The 21285-nt window shown below is 43.5% G+C and overlaps 9 non-coding genes across 9 annotated transcripts; all 9 read left to right on the top strand.

The window, feature by feature from the left end:
* Positions 1 to 340: 340 nt before the first annotated feature.
* Positions 341 to 412, top strand: TRNAC-GCA (transfer RNA cysteine (anticodon GCA)). Its single transcript has one exon. It is a non-coding gene; the product is annotated as a tRNA-Cys (tRNA).
* Positions 413 to 3071: 2659 nt separating this feature from the next.
* Positions 3072 to 3143, top strand: TRNAC-GCA (transfer RNA cysteine (anticodon GCA)). The gene has a single exon. It is a non-coding gene; the product is annotated as a tRNA-Cys (tRNA).
* Positions 3144 to 4150: 1007 nt separating this feature from the next.
* On the top strand, positions 4151 to 4222 carry TRNAC-GCA (transfer RNA cysteine (anticodon GCA)). Its single transcript has one exon. It is a non-coding gene; the product is annotated as a tRNA-Cys (tRNA).
* A 7928-nt stretch (positions 4223 to 12150) lies between these two features.
* Positions 12151 to 12222, top strand: TRNAC-GCA (transfer RNA cysteine (anticodon GCA)). The gene has a single exon. It is a non-coding gene; the product is annotated as a tRNA-Cys (tRNA).
* Positions 12223 to 14270: 2048 nt separating this feature from the next.
* TRNAC-GCA (transfer RNA cysteine (anticodon GCA)) lies at positions 14271 to 14342 on the top strand. The gene has a single exon. It is a non-coding gene; the product is annotated as a tRNA-Cys (tRNA).
* Positions 14343 to 15341: 999 nt separating this feature from the next.
* TRNAC-GCA (transfer RNA cysteine (anticodon GCA)) lies at positions 15342 to 15413 on the top strand. The gene has a single exon. It is a non-coding gene; the product is annotated as a tRNA-Cys (tRNA).
* A 977-nt stretch (positions 15414 to 16390) lies between these two features.
* On the top strand, positions 16391 to 16462 carry TRNAC-GCA (transfer RNA cysteine (anticodon GCA)). Its single transcript has one exon. It is a non-coding gene; the product is annotated as a tRNA-Cys (tRNA).
* Positions 16463 to 19610: 3148 nt separating this feature from the next.
* Positions 19611 to 19682, top strand: TRNAC-GCA (transfer RNA cysteine (anticodon GCA)). Its single transcript has one exon. It is a non-coding gene; the product is annotated as a tRNA-Cys (tRNA).
* A 997-nt stretch (positions 19683 to 20679) lies between these two features.
* TRNAC-GCA (transfer RNA cysteine (anticodon GCA)) lies at positions 20680 to 20751 on the top strand. The gene has a single exon. It is a non-coding gene; the product is annotated as a tRNA-Cys (tRNA).
* Positions 20752 to 21285: the final 534 nt, after the last annotated feature.

Below are 21285 nucleotides of genomic sequence, written 5' to 3'. Positions count from 1 at the left end.
AAAATAATCATACTTCACCACCATCTCGGTGATTGTGGTAACCAATCCGCGAAAGGATAAGGCGTCCCGTAAAAACCTCTTCCCCTTTGAGAATGTTTCAAAACAAGCATTTTATGTACAGGCATTGGTCCTATGGACCACTGCCTGTTCAAATAAAATAACAATGAAACATATAAATATGTTTTTTTAAACGATCCCGTTTTCCTTCAATAAATAATAATAAGAACTACTTCTCCTGTTCCACAGTTTCAAGCTTGTACTTTCCGGCCCAACTGAGCATGATGCTCACACTCTTTCATGAGGTACTGATATAATTTCATTGCGACTCTTACAAACAGGTGGGGATATAGCTCAGTGGTAGAGCATTTGACTGCAGATCAAGAGGTCCCTGGTTCAAATCCAGGTGTCCCCTTAGCCTGTTTTGGTTCTTGTGTTTGTAGCTGGGACTTTTCATAAAACCCCTTTGGATCATCATTGACAGAGTCAGTGTTCGCTTGGATCTTACACTTTAACAGCATTACAATGTCACTGCTCAAAACCTGAGAGTAAATGCATTTTTATACAGGGCTCGGTATTCCGTATGGGAAATGTCTGAAAAAGCATTGATTTATTTTGGAATCTGGCTCTTCCTTTCACAGCACCAAACAAAGGGAATGGACTATGAAAGCAATTGACAACTTTGTTTTACAGTTTGGTGCTTCCTTTGATCGCACTACAGAAATTGCATAGAAAAGGGGGCAGCAATGCAGTCAATCTATTCCTCATTTAACCTGTGTCCTCAGTCTTACATGTATTCCACCTCTTCTCTGTGCATACAAAGTATGTGTTTGTTTGAAGCACTTCATTTTTGTGCAATGCATAATCTATTTACTTTCTACTAAAAAACGCTGCCCACGTACAAGATGTACGAACCCTAGTTGCAGGTGCAAGCAGGCTGGTCTGAGAAACCAGGCCATTTGCGAACACAAAATAGCTTTTTCTGATGTATTAAATCGAAGGTACATGAAAGGGGTGTTTGGTTGTACCTTCAAATACCAAATTGTAGTGGTATGCAGAAATGTTTTTTCTCCGTAAATTGGCCCAAAACAATCATACTTCACCACCATCTCGGTGATTGTGGTAACCAATCCGCGAAAGGATAAGGCGTCCCATAAAAACCTCTTCCCCTTTGAGAATGTTTCAAAACAAACATTTTAATTACAGATATTGGTCCCATGGACCACTGCCTATTCAAATAAAATAACAATTAAACATATACATTTTGTTTTTTAAATGATCCTGTTTTCCTTCAATAAATAATATTAAGAACTAGTTCTCCTTTTCCACAGTTTCAAGCTCGTACTTTGTGGCCCAACTGAGCTTGAGCCTCTCACTCTTTCATGATGTACTGATATATTGTCATTCTGATCTTTGAAAACAGTTGGGGATATAGCTCAGTGGTAGAGCATTTGACTGCAGATCAAGAGGTCCCTGGTTCAAATCCGTATGTCCCCTCAACCTATTTTGGTTCTGGTGTTTGCAGCTGGGATCTTTCATAAAGTCACTTTGGATCACCATTGACAGAGTCAGTGTTCAGTTGGATCTTATACTTTATTAGCATTACAGTGTCACTGCTCAAAACCTGGGAATAAATGCATTTTTACACAGGGCGTGGGAACTTTCTGAAACATCATTGATTTATTTTGGAATCCGGCTCTTCCTTTCACAGCTTCAAACAAAGAGAATGACTATGAAAACAATTGAAAACTTTGTTATACAGTTTGGTGCTTCCTTGTATCGCACTAAATAAATGGCATAGTATTTTCGGCAGCGCTGCAGTCAATCTATTTCTCATTTAACCTGTGTCCTCAGTCTTACATATATTCCTCCTCTCCTCTGTGCATACAAAATATGTGTTTGTTTAAAGCACTTCATTCTTGTGCAACGTAGAAGCTATTTAATTTCTCCTTAAAACCTCTGCCTACGTGCAAAATGTATGAACCCTCGTTGCAGATGAAAAAAGGCTGGCTCGAAGACTCAGGTCATTTTCGAAAACAAAATCGCCTTTTCTGATATATTAAATTGATGGTACTTGAAAGGGACGTTTGGGTGTACCTTCCAAATACCAAATTGCAGTGGTATTGAAGTATTTCGGGGTTCCCAAGGCCTACACGCTCCAGAGATTACCCACATACACAAAAGAACTGTTGGCACGGAAGCTGTAAAAGGCAAAGAACAAATTTATTAAGACCCCATGGGGTGGTGGTACACTCAAACAGCACCCTTCGGTATTGCAAAAGGTATCACACCGAACACCGGTGTGACCCCGTTTATATACAATTTTGGGGCAATAAAAGATAGGCGGCACAAGTTAAGACGCAGTTTTAGAGACATACATAGTCATGTTTTGGAATACTGCCAGCTCATTGGAGGGTTTCAAACCCGCTGGTCAGTTAGCGGCACATTCCTGAAGGTATACGGGTCAGTGAGAACTGCGCATGTGTGGCTTGACCAGTACTAAAAATATCCTGTTGCTGGGCAGATGTGAGTGGTCAGTGGAATGGACAAAGGACTAAAGGGCACGTCGGCCACGAGGCCGCTCAGGATCTAAGATGGCCGCCACAGTATTCAAAATGGCGTTTATCATATGCAGCCAAGTTAAGGAGGACAACGTGTAGGTTCAGCTAATCGCTAACACGGACGGGCCAATTACGACAGTATGTAGAAATGTTTTTCGTCCATCATTTTGCCCAAAACAATCATACTTCACCACCATCTCGGTGATTGTGGTAACCAATCCGTGAAAGGATAAGGCGTCCCGTAAAAACCTCTTCCCCTTTGAGAATGTTTCAAAACAAACATTTTAATTACAGATATTGGTCCTATGGACCACTGCCTATTCAAATAAAATAACAATTAAACATATAGATTTTGTTTTTTAAATGATCCTGTTTTTCTTCAATAAATTATATTAAGAACTACTTCTCCTGTTCCACAGTTTCAAGCTTGTTCTTTCCGGCCCAACTGAGCATGATGCTCACACTCTTTCATGAGGTACTGATATATTTTCATTCCGACTCTCACAAACAGGTGGGGATGTAGCTCAGTGGTAGAGCATTTGACTGCAGATCAAGAAGTCCCTGGTTCAAATCCAGGTGTCCCCTTAACCTGTTTTGGTTCTTGTGTTTGTAGCTGGGACTTTTCATCAAACCCCTTTGGATCATCATTGACAGAGTCAGTGTTCGCTTGGATTTTACACTTTAATAGCATTACAATGTCTCTGCTCAAAACCTGAGAGTAAATGCATTTTTATACAGGGCTCGGTATTCCCTATGGGATATTTCTGAAACAGCATTGATTTATTTTGGAATCTGGCTCTTCCTTTCACAGCACCAAACAAAGGGAATGGACTAAGAAAACAATTGAAAACTTTGTTATACAGTTTGGTGCTTCCTTGTAGCGCACTAAAGAAATGGCATAGTATACTCGGCAGCGCTGCAGTCAATCTATTTCTCATTTAACCTGTGTCCTCAGTCTTACATATATTCCTCCTCTCCTCTGTGCATACAAAATATGTGTTTGTTTAAAGCACTTCATTCTTGTGCAACGTAGAAACTATTTAATTTCTCCTTAAAACCTCTGCCTACGTGCAAAATGTATGAACCCTCGTTGCAGACGAAAAAAGGCTGGCTCGAAGACTCAGGCTATTTTCGAACGCAAAATGGCTTTTTCTGATACATTAAATTGATGGTACTTGAAAGGGACATTTGGGTGTACCTTCCAAATACCAAATTGCAGTGGTATGTAGAAATGTTTTTCGTCCATCATTTGGCCCAAAACAATCATACTTCACCACCATTTCGGTGATTGTGGTAACCAATCCGCGAAAGGATAAGGCGTCCCGTAAAAACCTCTACCCCTTTGAGAATGTTTAAAAACAAGCATTTTATGTACAGGCATTGGTCCTATGGACCACTGCCTGTTCAAATAAAATAACATTGAAACATCTACATTTAATTTTTTAAATGATCCTTGTTTCCTTTAATTAATAATTTTAAGATTTACTTCTCCTTTTCCACAGTTTCAAGCTCGTACTTTGCGGCCCAACTGAGCATGAGCCTCTCACTCTTGATGTACTGATATATTGTCATTCTGATCTTTGAAAACAGTTGGGGATATAGCTCAGTGGTAGAGCATTTGACTGCAGATCAAGAGGTCCCTGGTTCAAATCCGGGTGTCCCCTAAACCTATTTTGGTTCTGGTGTTTGTAGCTGGGATCTTTCATAAAGTCCCTTTGGATCACCATTGACAGAGTCAGTGTTCAGTTGGATCTTATACTTTATTAGCATTACAGTGTCACTGCTCAAAACCTGGGAATAAGTGCATTTTCACACAGGGCGTGGGAACTTTCTGAAACATCATTGATTTATTTTGGAATACTCTCACAGTGTAATGTCCTGGTTTTCTCGGGGTTAGGACAAACGGACGACGGACCAGAGAAATGGAGGTTTAAGGATGATTTAATAAACAGATAAACAACTACAGACAACAAAGAATACCGGTACTGGAATCACCAGTTAAAGTACGATACCCATTCACAGCTCGTCTAACCGTCCTCCGCATGCACACCGGACCCGGTATGCTCCAACTGAGGGCACAGTGCTAAGCAGTGGCCGACAATGCCACTCGACCGCTGTGAAGGGTAGTTCCAAGGTTGTGGAATCTACGGGGGGCACGTGGGAGTCACCCGGCCGGGCTCTCTACCACCTGGGAACAGCCACTCTACCAGTATCCCCCAGAGTACTGCCACAACACAAGGACGCTGGGAACACCTCCTAGTGTGCGTCTCTTGTATCCGGGTTTAAGTGATGATACCCAAGGTGGCGCAGAGAATGGATGGGAGCAGCCGCTCTACCTATCCCAGTTCTCCTACGAGTGTCGATGGCTAAGACGTGGAAACACCTCCGGGATAGCGTCTTAGCTCTAAGCGTGGGTTTACCCAAGGAAAGAGGGTTGGGAGCTTCGGCTCGCACCAACCTCGTTTTCTCCAAATTGTCAGGCCGTTGGGAGCTTCGGCTCTACCAACGGGACTTGTGCCCAATGACGTTGAATACGGCTCTCAGAACGGGACAGGACACGGGCAGGAAGCACACGCCAGCACCTCTCCTCCGCTCCTTAGAATGTTCCTTCCACCGCTCAACTCACCAACGGGTCCGTGTACCTCAACCAGGTACTCCGGCAAAGATCAGAATATCCGACGCCGAGTCCCAGTGATCTTCTCCATAAGTAGTACTCTCGGCGTTGTATAACCATGACTCTTGAGGTGCATAACATGAAAACTAGGCATTACCCTTGGTGTTATGTAACCAGGGGGCATATTATCAAGACAGGTTAGATGTTCTTCACATCTAACATGAGCTTCAATTGGAATTCCATAGAGCATATTATCAAGCCCATTATCGCCGTTTTAGCGGCAGTTTTCTGCCGCTAAAGCGCCGATAATTTTATCGCATGTCTTGATAATATGCCCCCAGAACTCTTGAGTTGCATAACATGAAAACTAGGCGTTCCCCTTGGTGTTATGCAACCAGAACTCTTGAGTTGTAGAACATGAAAACTAGGCGTTACCCTTGGTGTTATGTAATCAGAACTCTTGAGTTGCATAAGGCCATTGTTGCCGGAGGGCATTCTGGGAGTTGTAGTCCGCTCTCCTCCAAGCGCACCAGGTTCACAGAAGTGGCATCGTGGGAGGGAATCCATGTGCGGGAGGGGATTCCTGACAGTACATCCCCCTCCCATCAGCGCCCCCCTTCAGGACCAGCATAGGAAGGATATCGACGATGGAACGACGATACCAGACGAGGAGCGTGAACCCCCGCCGCAGGTTCCCCTGACTGCTCCTCAGGTCCGTACCCCTTCCATGCCACCAGATACCATAGTTTGCCCCTGCGCCACTTGGAATGCAAGATACCAGCCACCTCGTACTCCACCTCCGAATCCACAGTCCCCGACACCGGCGTACGAGGCCTCACCGCGTTCGCGGGTTTCAAGAGAGAAACGTGGAACACGGGATGGATCCGCAGGGACTGGGGCAGGCACACTTTCACGTTCACCGGGCTGATGCATCGAAGGATCCTATATGGGCCCATGAAGCGGGGATGGAACACGCTACTTTTATTGAATCTCATGTGCCGAGTAGAGACCCAGACGTAATCTCCAGTTTGTAGACCGGTCCAGGCCTTCTCCTCCTATCAGAAAAGGCTTTATACGTGGCCTTAGCCCCCTCCAGGGCAACTCGAGAACTCATCAAGGCCTCCTTGATGCAGGCCACCCTCTTGGCTGTTGTCGGCAATCTGTCTTCCCTGACCGGGTGCAGAAACAGCAAGAACCGGGGATGATGGCCGTAGTTACTATAAAAAGGGGAGGCCTTGGTGGAACAATCTGTGGCATTGTTGTACGCGATTTCCGCGATCCAAAGTAGATCCACCCACTCATCCTTCCCTTGCTCTACAAAACAACGTAGATATTGTTTGAGCGACTGGTTCAGGCACTCCGTCTGGCCGTCCGTCTGCGGGTGATAACTCGTGGACATGGCAGACTTGACGTGTAACGCCGAACACCAAGTTTTCCAGAAGTGCGACATGAACTGAGACCCCCTGTCCGACACGATCACGTTGGGTAGGCCATGTAGTCTCACTACATTCTTCAATAACAACGACGCCAGCTCTCCTGCCGAAGGTGCCTGTTTGTAAGCGAGGAAGTGCCCCATCTTCGTGAGATAGTCCACCACCACCAGTATGGCCGTCTTTCCTTGATCCTTTGGTAGCCCGACAATGAAGTCTAAGGATATGTTTTCCCAGGGTTTGGTCGGTGTAGGAAGGGGTTGGAGGAGTCCTTGCGATCTTCTGTGGTCTGATTTCATGGATGCGCAAACGGTACATCATGAACACCAATTCCGGACGTCTGTTCTCATGGCAGGCCACCAGAACTGCCGTCCTAGGCTCGCTACCGTCTTTTCGACACCCAGATGGCCGTCACAGGGAGACACGTGGCACCAGGTGAAGGCCTGTTTTCGAAGCCTAGGCGTGGGTAACAACATACATCGTCATTTCACCGGAATCCCGTCCTTCATCTGCCACTCCTTGTGACTGCGAAGCCACCTCCGCCACATGAAGGTATGGGTCCCCTTCTGGACCCCCCTGAGGAACGTCTGTGGTTGAATCACCCCTATCACAACTCCTGGAGGGATGATGGAATGTTCGGCAACCGGCTGCGGATCCCTGGCATTCGATTGCCTCAAAAGCGCGTATGCTTTCCTGTTCTCCGTACCGGGTCGGTATGTGATGTGGAAATTGAAACCGGAGAAAAAGATCATCCACCTCATTTGACGGGGAGACAAATGCCGCGCCGCCATCAGAAACTGGAGGTTTCTGTGGTCCGTATACACTGTAACCACGTGTCTGGCCCCCATTAACAAATGCCTCCACTCAGCAAATGCGTCCTTTATTGCGAGTAGTTCCTTCTCCGCAATATGGTAATTGCGTTCCGCGTCGTTCAATTTACGAGACATGTACGCCACAGGATGGAGCAAACCCGACACCTCATTCCTCTGAGATAGAATGGCACTCAGCGCCACATCAGAGGCGTCCGCTTCTACCACATAGGGTAATTCCGGATTCGAGTGAGCTAGCACCGGGGCGGTGCTGAAGGCCTTCTTGAGGGCCACAAATGCTTTTTGTGCTTCCGGTCCCCACACAAACTCCTGAGACTTCCTTAGTAGTTGCGTGATCGGGGCAACCAAGCCAGAAAACCCCTCAATAAAACGCCTATAAAAGTTGGCGAAGCCTATGAAGCTCTGGACTTCCTTTACTCCTCGGGGCACCGGCCACTCCTCCACCGCTCTGATCTTGCGTTCCGCCATCTCCTGTCCGTTGGGGCTCAGCATCACCCCAAGGAATTCCACTGATGTGACGTGGAAGTCACATTTGCTGAGTTTGCAGTATAGCATGTTTTCCCTCAGTTTTTTGAGAACCGCGGATACGTGCTGTACGTGTTCTTCCTCTGAGTTGGAGTAGATGGGTATGTCGTCTATGTAAACGACCACGTAGATATCCAATACCTCCCGGAACACCTCATTGAGGAAGTATTGGAAGGCGGCAGGGGCATTGCATAGTTCGAACGGAATGACGAGGTACTCAAGGAGCCCGAACCTGGTCTTAAAGGCGGTTTTCCATTTGTCGCCGTCCCTCATGCGCACAAGATGGTATGCCCCCTTGAGATCAAGCTTTGTGTATATTTGGGCCTTTTTTACCTGTTCCAGGAGAACGCTTATGAGAGGCAGGGGGTACCGGTTTTTTATGGTTATCGCGTTCAAGGCCCTAAAGTCCACGCAGGCCCTCAATTCGCCATTCGCTTTCGGAATGAAAAAGAGAGGCGATGCGGCAGGGGATTTCGACGGCCTGATGAACCCCAGCCCTAGTAACTTATCCAAATATCCCCGTAGATGTACGTTTTCGGGTTCTGTGAGCGCATACAGTCTGCCGCTGGGAATGCTAGCCCCCGGAACCAGGTTGATTTGGCAGTGGAACGGTCTATGTGGAGGGAGCACCTCCGCTCGGATTTCATCGAAGACGTCCCCGAAACTGTGATACACTCTGGGCAGCTTTACGTCCTTTTCTGCTGCCGTGGCGACCGTGTGACCTTCGCCTACCTCACCTTCGTGGGGGTCCTGCCGCATGCCGCACCATTGTTCACAAAACGGGGAAGTCATCTCAATGTGATGCGTAGGACAATCCACCGTTGGGTTATGTTTTTGGAGCCAGGGTAGACCCAATATGACCCCGTACTGCGGGGCTCTGATTATGCTAAAATCGATACGTTCGTTATGCAGTTTTCCGAACCTCACCGGTATTTCTCCTGTGTGCTGTCCGATAGGTCCGGTCACCAGACTTCTCTCATCTACTGCATACACCTCCTCTGGTATCTGTTTGGAAAGGAGAGTGAGACCCAGTCTCCGTGCTTCATTGTAGTCCATGAACATGCCCGTGGCTCCTGAATCAATCATGGCTACCACAGGTATCCACTGGTCCTGCACTCCTACGTGTAAGGTAATAAACAAATGTCTTCGCCCTTTTTGATTCGGGCTCAACATGGAAGGGATGTGGGTGTGACTCCAAGATGCCCCTTCCCTAGACCCGGAGTCCCTTAGTTTTCCGCCGGTGCTTCCACCACTGCTGTCACCGTTTTGTTCGCTCGGTATCGTGAGGTTTTTGGCTTGGCTGGACACTCGCGTACATAGTGCCCCTTTTTCCCGCAGTAAAGGCAAAGGCCTTGCTTGCGGCGTGATTCTTTTTCACTGGCTGTAAGGCACGCCCTTATAGCTCCTATGTCCATGGGTTCCGTCCTGGTGGAGGAGTTGGTCTCAGGGCCACCCATCGAAACATACAATGGCAGCGCTTTCCCTTTCCTCTTGTGATCGCCCTTTCTTTCGTTCAATCTATGGTCCAGCCGTAGCACCAGGGTGATCAAGCCTTCACATGTCTTGGGTTGGGGGTCGATTTGTGCTACAACATCTTTGAGCTCTTCGCTCAAGCCCTGGTGAAACAGCGCGGTTTGTTTGGCTATGGGCCACTTGGTTTCGGCCACTAACCTTCAAAAAGCATTAAGGTACTGCACCAGATCATTGTTGCCTTGCCTCAGCTCCAACATCTCTCGATCGGCAGTATACAAGTCCGCCCTTCGATCAAACAACTTCAAGAACTCCTCGCGGAAGGCTCCCCAATCACATAGGATAGGGTCGTCCCTGCTCACCAGTGGGACTGCCCATTGCGCCGCGTTCCCAGCAAGATACGAGATCAGAAAGGCCACTCTGGCTTGGCTGGTAGGAAAGGCCTTTGATTTGCAGGACAGATGCAGTGCTACTTGAGTGAGGAATACCTGCACTGTGTTGGGGTCTCCGCTGTACCTCTCTGTTATCGCCAAAGGAATGGCTACGGGCATCTCTACCACAACCGCAGGAGCCGTGGCCGTGTGAGAGGCACCTGCATGTAGTGGATCGTTCTGCAGAGCGTCCATTCTAGCCTTAACGTCTGCTGTTTCCTGTCTGGAAGCGGTGAGCTCGATTTGCATCGCGGCTAAGACGGCCAACACATCCTCAATCGTGGCCATGTCGTTCGCCCAACCAGGAGATAGTTATGGAAGAGGTCGGATATTATGTAACGTCCTGGCTTTCTCTGGGTTGGGACAAACGGACGACGGACCAGAGAAATGGAGGTTTAAGGATGATTTAATAAACAGATAAACAACTACAGACAACAAAGAATACCGGTACTGGACTCACCAGTTAAAGTACGATACCCATTCACAGCTCGTCTAACCGTCCTCCGCATGCACACCGGACCCGGTATGCTCCAACGGAGGGCACAGTGCTAAGCAGTGGCCGACAATGCCACTCGACCGCTGTGAAGGGTAGTTCTAAGGTTTTGGAATCTACGGGGGGGCACGTGGGAGTCACCCGGCCGGGCTCTCTACCACCTGGGAACAGCCGCTCTACCAGTATCCCCCAGAGTACTGCCACAACACAAAGACGCTGGGAACTCCTCCTAGTGTGCGTCTCTTGTATCCGGGTTTAAGTGATGATACCCAAGGTGGCGCAGAGAATGGATGGGAGCAGCCGCTCTACCTATCCTAGTTCTCCTACGAGTGTCGATGGCTAAGACGTGGAAACACCTCCGGGATAGCGTCTTAGCTCTAAGCGTGGGTTTACCCAAGGAACGAGGGTTGGGAGCTTCGGCTCGCACCAACCTCGTTTTCTCCAAATTTTCAGGCCATTGGGAGCTTCGGCTCTACCAACGGGACTTGTGCCCAATGACGTTGAATACGGCTCTCAGAACGGGACAGGACACGGGCAGGAAGCACACGCCAGCACCTCTCCTCCGCTCCTTAGAATGTTCCTTCCGCCGCTCAACTACCCAACGGGTCTGTGTACCTCAACCAGGTACTCCGGCAAAGATCAGAATATCCAACGCCGAGTCCCAGTGATCTTCTCCTTCAGTAGTACTCTCGGCGTTGTATAACCATGACTCTTGAGTTGCATAACATGAAAACTAGGCGTTACCCTTGGTGTTACGTAACCAGAACTCTTGAGTTGCATAACATGAAAACTAGGCGTTCCCCTTGGTGTTATGCAACCAGAACTCTTGAGTTGCATAACATGAAAACTAGGCGTTACCCTTGGTGTTATGTAACCAGAACTCTTGAGTTGCATAAGGCAATTGTTGCCGGAGGGCATTCTGGGAGTTGTAGTCCGCTCTCCTCCAAGCGCACCAGGTTCACAGAGTGGCATCGTGGGAGGGAATCCATGTGGGGGAGGGGATTCCTGACACACAGCTTCAAACAAAGAGAATGACTATGAAAACAATTGAAAACTTTGTTATACAGTTTGGTGCTTCCTTGTAGCGCACTAAAGAAATGGCATAGTATACTCGGCACCGCTGCAGTCAATCTATTTCTCATTTAACCTGTGTCCTCAGTCTTACATATATTCCTCCTCTCCTCGGTGCATACAAAATATGTGTTTGTTTAAAGCACTTCATTCTTGTGCAATGTAGAATCTATTTAATTTCTCCTTAAAACCTCTGCCTACGTGCAAAATGTATGAACCATCGTTGCAGATGAAAAAAGGCTGGCTCGAAGACTCAGGCCATTTTCGAATACAAAATGGCCTTTTCTGATATATTAAATTGATGGTACTTGAAAGGGACGTTTGGGTGTACCTTCCAAATACCAAATTGCAGTGGTATGTAGAAATGTTTTTCGTCCATCATTTGGCCCAAAACAATCATACTTCACCACCATCTCGGTGATTGTGGTAACCAATCCGCGAAAGGATAAGGCGTCCCGTAAAAACCTCTTCCCCTTTGAGAATGTTTCAAAACAAGCATTTTATGTACAGGCATTGGTCCTATGGACCACTGCCTGTTCAAATAAAATAACAATGAAACATATAAATATTTTTTTTAACCGATCCCGTTTTCCTTCAATAAATAATACTAAGAACTACTTCTCCTGTTCCACAGTTTCAAGCTTGTACTTTCCGGCCCAACTGAGCATGATGCTCACACTCTTTCATGAGGTACTGATATATTTTCATTCCGACTTTCGCAAACAGTTGGGGATATAGCTCAGTGGTAGAGCATTTGACTGCAGATCAAGAGGTCCCTGGTTCAAATCCAGGTGTCCCCTTAGCCTGTTTTGGTTCTGGTATTTGTAGCTGGGATCTTTCATAAAACCCCTTTGGATCATCATTGACAGAGTCAGTGTTCGCTTGGATCTTACACTTTAATAGCATTACAATGTCACTGCTCAAAACCTGAGAGTAAATGCGTTTTTACACAGGGCTCGGTATTTCCTATGGGAAATGTCTGAAAAAGCATCGATTTATTTTGGAATCTGGCTCTTCCTTTCACAGCACCAAACAAAGGGAATGGACTATGAAAGCAATTGACAACTTTGTTTTACAGTTTGGTGCTTCCTTTGATCGCACTACAGAAATTGCATAGAAAAGTGGGCAGCAATGCAGTCAATCTATTCCTCATTTAACCCGTGTCCTCAGTCTTACTTGTATTCCACCTCTTCTCTGTGCATACAAAGTATGTTTTTGTTTGAAGCACTTCATTTTTGTGCAATGCATAATCTATTTACTTTCTACTAAAAAACGCTGCCCACGTACAAGATGTACGAACCCTAGTTGCAGGTGCCAGCAGGCTGGTCTGAGAAACCAGGCCATTTGTGAACACAAAATAGCTTTTTCTGATGTATTAAATCGAATGTACATGAAATGGGTGTTTGGTTGTACCTTCAAATACCAAATTGTAGTGGTATGTAGAAATGTTTTTTCACTGTAATTTGGCCCAAAACAATCATACTTCACCACCATGTCAGTGATTGTGGTAATCAATCCACAAAGATAAGTAGTCTCGTAAAAACCTCTTCCCCTTTGAGAATGTTTCAAAAAAAACATTTTAATTACAGATATTGGTCACTGCCTATTCAAATAAAATAACAATTAAACATATAAATTTTGTTTTTTAAATGGTATTGTTTTCCTTTAATTAATAATATTAAGAACTACTTCTCCTTTTCCACAGTTTCAAGCTCGTACTTTGCGGCCCAACTGAGCATGAGCCTCTCACTCTTTCATGATGTACTGATATATTGTCATTCTGATCTTTGAAAACAGTTGGGGATATATCTCAGTGGTAGAGCAATTGACTGCAGATCAAGAGGTCCCTGGTTCAAATCCGGGTGTCCCCTAAGCCTATTTTGGTTCTGGTGTTTGTAGCTGGGATCTTTCATAAAGTCCCTATGGATCACCATTGACAGAGTCAGTGTTCAGTTGGATCTTATATACTGCTCAAAACCTGGGAATAAATGCATTTTTACACAGGGCGTGGGAACTTTCTGAAACATCATTGATTTATTTTGGAATCCGACTCTTCATTTCACAGCTTCAAACAAAGAGAATGACTATGAAAACAATTGAAAACTTTGTTATACAATTTGGTGCTTCCTTGTAGAGCACTAAAAAAATGGCATAGTATAGTCGGCAGCGCTGCAGTCAATCTATTTCTGATTTAACCTGTGTCCTCAGTCTTACATATATTCCTCCTCTCCTCTGTGCATACAAAATATATGTTTGTTTAAAGCACTTCATTCTTGTGCAACGTAGAAGCTATTTAATTTCTCCTTAAAACCTCTGCCTACGTGCAAAATGTATGAACCCTCGTTGCAGATGAAAAAAGGCTGGCTCGAAGACTCAGGCCATTTTCGAACACAAAATGGCCTTTTCTGATATATTAAATTGATGGTACTTGAAAGGGACGTTTGGGTGTACCTTCCAAATACCAAATTGCAGTGGTATGTAGAAATGTTTTTCGTCCATCATTTGGCCCAAAACAATCATACTTCACCACCATCTCGGTGATTGTGGTAACCAATCCGCGAAAGGATAAGGCGTCCCGTAAAAACCTCTTCCCCTTTGAGAATGTTTCAAAACAAGCATTTTATGTACAGGCATTGGTCCTATGGACCACTGCCTGTTCAAATAAAATAACAATGAAACATATAAATATTTTTTTTAAACGATCCTGTTTTCCTTCAATAAATAATATTAAGAACTACTTCTCCTGTTCCACAGTTTCAAGCTTGTACTTTCCAGCCCAACTGAGCATGATGCTCACACTCTTTCATGAGGTACTGATATATTTTCATTCCGACTCTTACAAACAGGTGGGGACATAGCTCAGTGGTAGAGCATTTGACTGCAGATCAAGAGGTCCCTGGTTCAAATCCAGGTGTCCCCTTAGCCTGTTTTGGTTCTTGTGTTTGTAGCTGGGACTTTTCATAAAACCCCTTTGGATCATCATTGACAGAGTCAGTGTTTGCTTGGATCTTACACTTTAATAGCATTACAATGTCGCTGCTCAAAATCTGAGAGTAAATGCATTTTTATACAGGGCTCGGTATTCCGTATGGGAAATTTCTGAAACAGCATTGATTTATTTTGGAATCTGGCTCTTCCTTTCACAGCACCAAACAAAGGGAATGGACTATGAAAGCAATTGACAACTTTGTTTTACAGTTTGGTGCTTCCTTTGATCGCACTACAGAAATGGCATAGAAAAGTGGGGAGCAATGCAGTCAATCTATTCCTCATTTAACCTGTGTCCTCAGTCTTACATGTATTCCACCTCTTCTCTGTGCATACAAAGTATGTGTTTGTATGAAGCACTTCATTTTTGTGCAATGCATAATCTATTTACTTTCTACTAAAAAACGCTGCCCACGTACAATATGTACGAACCCTAGTTGCAGGTGCAAGCAGGCTGGTCTGAGAAACCAGGCCATTTGCGAACACAAAATAGCTTTTTCTGATGTATTAAATCGAAGGTACATGAAAGGGGTGTTTGGTTGTACCTTCAAATACCAAATTGTAGTGGTATGCAGAAATGTTTTTTCACCGTAATTTGGCCCAAAACAATCATACTTCACCACCATGTCAGTGATTGTGGTAATCAATCCACAAAGATAAGTAGTCTCGTAAAAACCTCTTCCCCTTTGAGAATGTTTCAAAAAAAACATTTTAATTACAGATATTGGTCACTGCCTATTCAAATAAAATAACAATGAAACATATAAATTTTGTTTTTTAAATGGTATTGTTTTCCTTTAATTAATAATATTAAGAACTACTTCTCCTTTTCCACAGTTTCAAGCTCGTACTTTGCAGCCCAACTGAGCATGAGCCTCTCACTCTTTCATGATGTACTGATATATTGTCATTCTGATCTTTGAAAACAGTTGGGGATATAGCTCAGTGGTAGAGCAATTGACTGCAGATCAAGAGGTCCCTGGTTCAAATCCGGGTGTCCCCTAAGCCTATTTTGGTTCTGGTGTTTGTAGCTGGGATCTTTCATAAAGTCCCTTTGGATCACCATTGACAGAGTCAGTGTTCAGTTGGATCTTATATACTGCTCAAAACCTGGGAATAAATGCATTTTTACACAGGGCGTGGGAACTTTCTGAAACATCATTGATTTATTTTGGAATCCGGCTCTTCATTTCACAGCTTCAAACAAAGAGAATGACTATGAAAACAATTGAAAACTTTGTTATACAATTTGGTGCTTCCTTGTAGAGCACTAAAGAAATGGCATAGTATAGTCGGCAGCGCTGCAGTCAATCTATTTCTGATTTAACCTGTGTCCTCAGTCTTACATATATTCCTCCTCTCCTCTGTGCATACAAAATATATGTTTGTTTAAAGCACTTCATTCTTGTGCAACGTAGAAGCTATTTAATTTCTCCTTAAAACCTCTGCCTACGTGCAAAATGTATGAACCCTCGTTGCAGATGAAAAAAGGCTGGCTCGAAGACTCAGGCCATTTTCGAACACAAAATGGCCTTTTCTGATATATTAAATTGATGGTACTTGAAAGGGACGTTTGGGTGTACCTTCCAAATACCAAATTGCAGTGGTATGTAGAAATGTTTTTCGTCCATCATTTGGCCCAAAACAATCATACTTCACCACCATCTCGGTGATTGTGGTAACCAATCCGCGAAAGGATAAGGCGTCCCGTAAAAACCTCTTCCCCTTTGAGAATGTTTCAAAACAAGCATTTTATGTACAGGCATTGGTCCTATGGACCACTGCCTGTTCAAATAAAATAACAATGAAACATATAAATATTTATTTTAAACGATCCCGTTTTCCTTCAATAAATAATATTAAGAACTACTTCTCCGTTTCCACAGTTTCAAGCTTGTACTTTCCGGCCCAAATGAGCATGATGCTCACAATCTTTCATGAGGTACTGATATATTTTCATTCCGACTCTCACAAACAGGTGGGGATATAGCTCAGTGGTAGAGCATTTGACTGCAGATCAAGAGGTCCCTGGTTCAAATCCAGGTGTCCCCTCAGCCTTTTTTGGTTCTTGTGTTTGTAGCTGGGACTTTTCATAAAACCCCTTTGGATCATCATTGACAGAGTCAGTGTTCGCTTGGATCTTACACTTTAATAGCATTACAATGTCACTGCTCAAAACCTGAGAGGAAATGCATTTTTATACAGGGCTCGGTATTCCGTATGGGAAATGTGTGAAAAAGCATTGATTTATTTTGGAATCTGGCTCTTCCTTTCACAGCACCAAACAAAGGGAATGGACTATGAAAGCAATTGGCAACTTTGTTTTACAGTTTGGTGCTTCCTTTGATCGCACTACAGAAATTGCATAGAAAAGTGGGCAGCAATGCAGTCCATCTATTCCTCATTTAACCTGTGTCCTCAGTCTTACATGTATTCCACCTCTTCTCTGTGCATACAAAGTATGTGTTTGTTTGAAGCACTTCATTTTTGTGCAATGCATAATCTATTTACTTTCTACTAAAAAACGCTGCCCACGTACAAGATGTACGAACCGTAGTCTCAGGTGCAAGCAGGCTGGTCTGAGAAACCAGGCCATTTGCGAACACAAAATAGCTTTTTCTGATGTATTAAATCGAAGGTACATGAAAGGGGTGTTTGGTTGTACCTTCAAATACCAAATTGTAGTGGTATGCAGAAATGTTTTTTCACCGTAATTTGGCCCAAAACAATCATACTTCACCACCATATCAGTGATTGTGGTAATCAATCCACAAAGATAAGTAGTCTCGTAAAAACCTCTTCCCCTTTGAGAATGTTTAAAAAAAAACATTTTAATTACAGATATTGGTCACTGCCTATTCAAATAAAATAACAATTAAACATATACATTTTGTTTTTTAAATGGTCTTGTTTTCCTTTAATTAATAATATTAAGAACTACTTCTCCTTTTCCACAGTTTCAAGCTCGTACTTTGCGGCCCAACTGAGCGTGAGCCTCTCACTCTTTCATGATGTACTGATATATTGTCATTCTGATCTTTGAAAACAGTTGAGGATATAGCTCAGTGGTAGAGCATTTGACTGCAGATCAAGAGGTCCCTGATTCAAATCCGGGTGTCCCCTAAGCCTATTTTGGTTCTGGTGTTTGTAGCTGGGATCTTTCATAAAGTCCCTTTGGATCACCATTGACAGAGTCAGTGTTCAGTTGGATCTTATACTTTATTAGCATTACAGTGTCACTGCTCAAAACCTGGGAATAAATGCATTTTTACACAGGGCGTGGGAACTTTCTGAAACATCATTGATTTATTTTGGAATCGGGCTCTTCATTTCACACCTTCAAACAAAGAGAATGACTATGAAAACAATTGAAAACTTTGTTATACAGTTTGGTGCTTCCTTGTAGAGCACTAAAGAAATGGCATAGTATAGTCGGCAGCGCTGCAGTCAATCTATTTCTCATTTAACCTGTGTCCTCAGTCTTACATATATTCCTCCTCTCCTCTGTGCATACAAAATATGTGTTTGTTTAAAGCACTTCATTCTTGTGCAACGTAGAAGCTATTTAATTTCTCCTTAAAACCTCTGCCTACGTGCAAAATGTATGAACCCTCGTTGCAGATGAAAAAAGGCTGGCTCGAAGACTCAGGCCATTTTCGAACACAAAATGGCCTTTTCTGATATATTAAATTGATGGTACTTGAAAGGGACGTTTGGGTGTACCTTCCAAATACCAAATTGCAGTGGTATGTAGAAATGTTTTTCGTCCATCATTTGGCCCAAAACAATCATACTTCACCACCATCTCGGTGATTGTGGTAACCAATCCGCGAAAGGATAAGGCGTCCCGTAAAAACCTCTTCCCCTTTGAGAATGTTTCAAAACAAGCATTTTATGTACAGGCATTGGTCCTATGGACCACTGCCTGTTCAAATAAAATAACAATGAAACATATAAATATTTTTTTTAAACGAACCCGTTTTCCTTCAATAGATAATATTAAGAACTACTTCTCCGGTTCCACAGTTTCAAGCTCATACTTTCCGGCCCAACTGAGCATGATGCTCACACTCTTTCATGAGGTACTGATATATTTTCATTCTGACTCTCACACACAGGTGGGGATATAGCTCAGTGGTAGAGCATTTCACTGCAGATCAAGAGTTCCCTGGTTCAAATCCAGGTGTCCCCTTAGCCTGTTTTGGTTCTTGTGTTTGTAGCTGGGACTTTCCATAAAACCCCTTTGGATCATCATTGACAGAGTCAGTGTTCGCTTGGATCTTACACTTTAATAGCATTACAATGTCACTGCTCAAAACCTGAGAGTAAATGCATTTTTATACAGGGCTCGGTATTCCGTATGGGAAATGTCTGAAAAAGCATTGATTTATTTTGGAATCTGGCTCTTCCTTTCACAGCACCAAACAAAGGGAATGGACTATGAAAGCAATTGACAACTTTGTTTTACAGTTTGGTGCTTCCTTCGATCGCACTACAGAAATTGCATAGAAAAGTGGGCAGCAATGCAGTCAATCTATTCCTCATTTAACCTGTGACCTCAGTCTTACATGTATTCCACCTCTTCTCTGTGCATACAAAGTATGTGTTTGTTTGAAGCACTTCATTTTTGTGCAATTCATAATCTATTTACTTTCTACTAAAAAACGCTGCCCACGTACAAGATGTACGAACCGTAGTCTCAGGTGCAAGCAGGCTGGTCTGAGAAACCAGGCCATTTGCGAACACAAAATAGCTTTTTCTGATGTATTAAATCGAAGGTACATGAAAGGGGTGTTTGGTTGTACCTTCAAATACCAAATTGTAGTGGTATGGAGAAATGTTTTTTCACCGTAATTTGGCCAAAAACAATCATACTTCACCACCATATCAGTGATTGTGGTAATCAATCCACAAAGATAAGTAGTCTCGTAAAAACCTCTTCCCCTTTGAGAATGTTTCAAAACAAACATTTTAATTACAGATATTGGTCCTATGGACCACTGCCTATTCAAATAAAATAACAATTAAACGTATACATTTTGTTTTTAAATTGATCCTGTTTTCCTTTAATTAAAAATATTAAGAACTACTTCTCCTTTTCCACAGTTTCAAGCTCGTACTTTGCGGCCCAACTGAGCATGAGCCTCTCACTCTTTCATGATGTACTGATATATTGTCATTCTGATCTTTGAAAACAGTTGGGGATATAGCTCAGTGGTAGAGCATTTGACTGCAGATCAAGAGGTCCCTGGTTCAAATCCGGGTGTCCCCTAAACCTATTTTGGTTCTGGTGTTTGTAGCTGGCATCTTTCATAAAGTCCCTTTGGATCACCATTGACAGAGTCAGTGTTCAGTTGGATCTTATACTTTATTAGCATTACAGTGTCACTGCTCAAAACCTGGGAATAAATGCATTTTTACACAGGGCGTGGGAACTTTCTGAAACATCATTGATTTATTTTGGAATCCGGCTCTTCATTTCACAGCTTCAAACAAAGAGAATGACTATGAAAACAATTGAAAACTTTGTTATACAGTTTGGTGCTTCCTTGTAGAGCACTAAAGAAATGGCATAGTATAGTCGGCAGCGCTGCAGTCAATCTATTTCTCATTTAACCTGTGTCCTCAGTCTTACATATATTCCTCCTCTCCTCTGTGCATACAAAATATGTGTTTGTTTAAAGCACTTCATTCTTGTGCAACGTAGAAGCTATTTAATTTCTCCTTAAAACCTCTGCCTACGTGCAAAATGTATGAACCCTCGTTGCAGATGAAAAAAGGCTGGCTCGAAGACTCAGGCCATTTTCGAACACAAAATGGCCTTTTCTGATATATTAAATTGATGGTACTTGAAAGGGACGTTTGGGTGTACCTTCCAAATACCAAATTGCAGTGGTATGTAGAAATGTTTTTAGTCCATCATTTGGCCCAAAACAATCATACTTCACCACCATCTCGGTGATTGTGGTAACCAATCCGCGAAAGGATAAGGCGTCCCGTAAAAACCTCTTCCCCATTGAGAATGTTTCAAAACAAGCATTTTATGTACAGGCATTGGTCCTATGGACCACTGCCTGTTCAAATAAAATAACAATGAAACATATAAATATTTTTTTTAAACGATCCCGTTTTCCTTCAATAAATAATATTAAGAACTACTTCTCCGTTTCCACAGTTTCAAGCTTGTACTTTCTGGCCCAAATGAGCATGATGCTCACAATCTTTCATGAGGTACTGATATATTTTCATTCCGACTCTCACAAACAGGTGGGGATATAGCTCAGTGGTAGAGCATTTGACTGCAGATCAAGAGGTCCCTGGTTCAAATCCAGGTGTCCCCTCAGCCTTTTTTGGTTCTTGTGTTTGTAGCTGGGACTTTTCATAAAACCCCTTTGGATCATCATTGACAGAGTCAGTGTTCGCTTGGATCTTACACTTTAATAGCATTACAATGTCACTGCTCAAAACCTGAGAGTAAATGCATTTTTATACAGGGCTCGGTATTCCGTATGGGAAATGTGTGAAAAAGCATTGATTTATTTTGGAATCTGGCTCTTCCTTTCACAGCACCAAACAAAGGGAATGGACTATGAAAGCAATTGGCAACTTTGTTTTACAGTTTGGTGCTTCCTTTGATCGCACTACAGAAATTGCATAGAAAAGTGGGCAGCAATGCAGTCCATCTATTCCTCATTTAACCTGTGTCCTCAGTCTTACATGTATTCCACCTCTTCTCTGTGCATACAAAGTATGTGTTTGTTTGAAGCACTTCATTTTTGTGCAATGCATAATCTATTTACTTTCTACTAAAAAACGCTGCCCACGTACAAGATGTACGAACCGTAGTCTCAGGTGCAAGCAGGCTGGTCTGAGAA

The sequence above is a fragment of the Triturus cristatus genome, chromosome 4_1, assembly GCF_964204655.1.
Source record: "Triturus cristatus chromosome 4_1, aTriCri1.1, whole genome shotgun sequence".
In the NCBI taxonomy this organism is placed as follows: Eukaryota; Metazoa; Chordata; class Amphibia; order Caudata; family Salamandridae; genus Triturus; species Triturus cristatus.
Note: the sequence above shows the minus strand (reverse complement) of the source record. Positions and strands in the feature narration are given on the sequence as shown.